At 38.7% G+C, this 2,623-nt stretch overlaps 1 protein-coding gene across 1 annotated transcript in view; it reads right to left on the bottom strand.

Annotated features, from left to right (window-relative positions):
• LOC103612944 (small conductance calcium-activated potassium channel protein 2-like) overlaps positions 1–2,623 on the bottom strand; it is an 18,162-nt gene that overhangs the window by 13,827 nt on the left and 1,712 nt on the right. The gene's annotated exons all lie outside the window — the stretch shown is intronic.

Genomic DNA, 2,623 nt, shown 5'->3' with positions numbered 1-2,623 from the left:
CGACCGGAACTGCACCCAAGGGGAAAGGGCCCGACAGCCGAGAAGGCTGGGACTGGGTTTGTGATTGTTTGCTGTTACTGCCATAGTTATTGTTGTTTGTTTGACTGGTTATATATATAATAGTAAAGAACTGTTATTCCTATTTCCCATATCTTTGCCTAAAAGCCTCCTTGATTTCAAAATTATAATAACTCGGAGGGAAGGGGGTTGCATCTGCCATTCCAAGGGAGGCTTCTGCCTTCCTTAGCAGACACCTGTCTTTCAAACCAAGACAGCATATATAAACATACTGTGCTTAAATTAAAAATCTATCCGATATCTAACATATTAAGGGTGGTACAATGGCCTTTCCTTCCAATAGTGTCCGTGAAAACAAAACTTCCCTTCATTTTCAAGATGAATGACAGACCCCTTTGGAGCTGCAGATTACTCCGAGCTCTAACATGAGTACTGCAGCCTACAGTGGCTCTCAGACAAAACCATAGAGTAGCACTGTTTAACAAAAAGGTATGCTTGTATTCTATACTGTCAGGCAGTGTTGAAAACTACATTAACCTTGATTAAGTCACGTGATTGCACAACTCCTTCCATGTAGTCTCATACAAAAAGGAGTTCTTTCCAATGATCAATTAAAAAAAATCAGAAACACGACTGAAGTTTTTTAAATGATTGATTTTTCTGATCCATAACAAACCTCGGAAAGAATGAAAATGTGTATCCAATTAGCTGGAAAAAAAGATGCAAATGTTGGAGTAACTACCTACTGTAAGCTTATGCATACAGCAGCCTGTGACTATTTGGTTATGTTGTGCTTTGTTTCCTATTTAAAGTTTCTTGGAAATACATAGAATAATTCAAATACTTACAGAAGTTGGGTTTCTTCAACTTTGTTCTTAGTGCCTCAAGCACCACTTATAGCAAGGTACACTGGAGAACAAGGCTTCCACATTGCAGCAGGTACATTTATTTATTTTTACACAAATAAAGAAACCTCTTCATCAGTATTCCAATAGTTTATAGTGATACTCTGTCACCAGACACTTGCTTATTGAGTACAATAATATTAAACAGCTGCCCATCTTTGCTATCAATGCAAAGAAACTGGGTTCTGAGACAGAAATAGTATTTTTCATATATGTATGGACTGCAGAACAGGATCCCATTTGGCAGTCTTCAGTAGTGCAATACTTCTCTAACAGTAGTCTAAGGAGGAGACTGTGGTGTCCTTTCATATTAGAACTACAGCATAGAAGAAGGGTACTATGCAATTCTCAATTTCTCTTTTTTGCTAATTGCTACTGCTGAAAAAACATTCTTGCCCTTGAAAACTGTCATTTCTGCCTGTAGCCCAAGGTATCTCTAATTAGACATAGCAAAAACACCAATGTATCTACAAATAAGGTATTTTTCACCTCAAAACTTTGAAAACTCTCTCTTATACATTTCAATTTAACTGAAATGTCAAATTGTAATTTCTTAACTAAAAAGAAATACAACTGAAATTAGAACGAAGTACCTGCGTGAAGTACTAAGGCCTGAACAACAGGCCCTGAGCCAAAGTTGACCTCTAGATTAACCTTCCAACCAAATGTTATATATATGTATATGCTCATTAATGAAGTATTGTTATATGTGTCCATTTATTGGCAAAACATGTATTTACCTTTCCATATCTAGAAACCAGATAAGGCCACATCTGGCCTAATTAGGGGGGGTATAGGATCAAAGACAACTCCCTTGGTTCCTCCCTGAGCCCTGGCCAGGCTTTGGGAGAAAGCCAACAGGAGAATGAAACTAGAAGTTGTTAGCTTGTTTGTTTAACAGTATAAAAGCTGGGCTACTGTCACAGCAAAGTGGGGGAGCCTCATGGCCTGCAAGGTGGATGCACCGCAGGATTTCCCAGTTACTGGGCGTGGTTCTCCAGTCCTTCGCTGTGACAGCTTCCCCCAAAGTTGATGTTTTGGGGATTTGGACGATGGTAAAGTATTAGGGTAACTGGTGATGTATCTTAATCACTATAGGCAATCTTTTGTAGCAGTGATTATGTGCATTGTTTAGCTTATCCTTCTGTGATTCTTTGCAGTTTGGCATTATAGTAAATTACACTATTCCTTAAGTTGGTGTCTGTGTCCCTACCCACCAGCAAAACACTAGGACAGGACATGTGACAGTATTTTTAGACGTACTCTACAGCTTTGATCATTAAACTCCCCCTACCTTTAGCCCTACCTGTCTTGACAGCTTTCCTCTGTCACATTTCCTGATGACTGTAATTTCTATGGCATTAAATAAAACAAATCTGACATAAGGTTCCCCCCTCTTTTTAAATATTTTAGTGTATGCTAGTATCTGAAACAGCAGTGAAGATTACAGACCTAGAAGTTACTGATGCCTCTTTCCTAATAATTAGCCCTGCTATCCAGAGAAAATTCACAGCATGACATTTAGTCACTTGGAAATAAGACTGTTGCCCTACATCTGCTATAGAAAACAGCAGGTATGTCATAAAGCGTGCTATAACCTCAGAACTAAGTGATCCTACTAGCATAATCACAGGTAACAGTCCCTAACAGGCAATGCAATCTTATTTCTCTCCAGGGATGAAATACATTCACTGAACTTC

The sequence above is a fragment of the Corvus brachyrhynchos genome, unplaced genomic scaffold, assembly GCF_000691975.1.
Source record: "Corvus brachyrhynchos isolate BGI_N302 unplaced genomic scaffold, ASM69197v1 scaffold663, whole genome shotgun sequence".
NCBI classification, from domain to species: domain Eukaryota; kingdom Metazoa; phylum Chordata; class Aves; order Passeriformes; family Corvidae; genus Corvus; species Corvus brachyrhynchos.
This window is presented reverse-complemented; position numbering and strand designations above follow the sequence as displayed.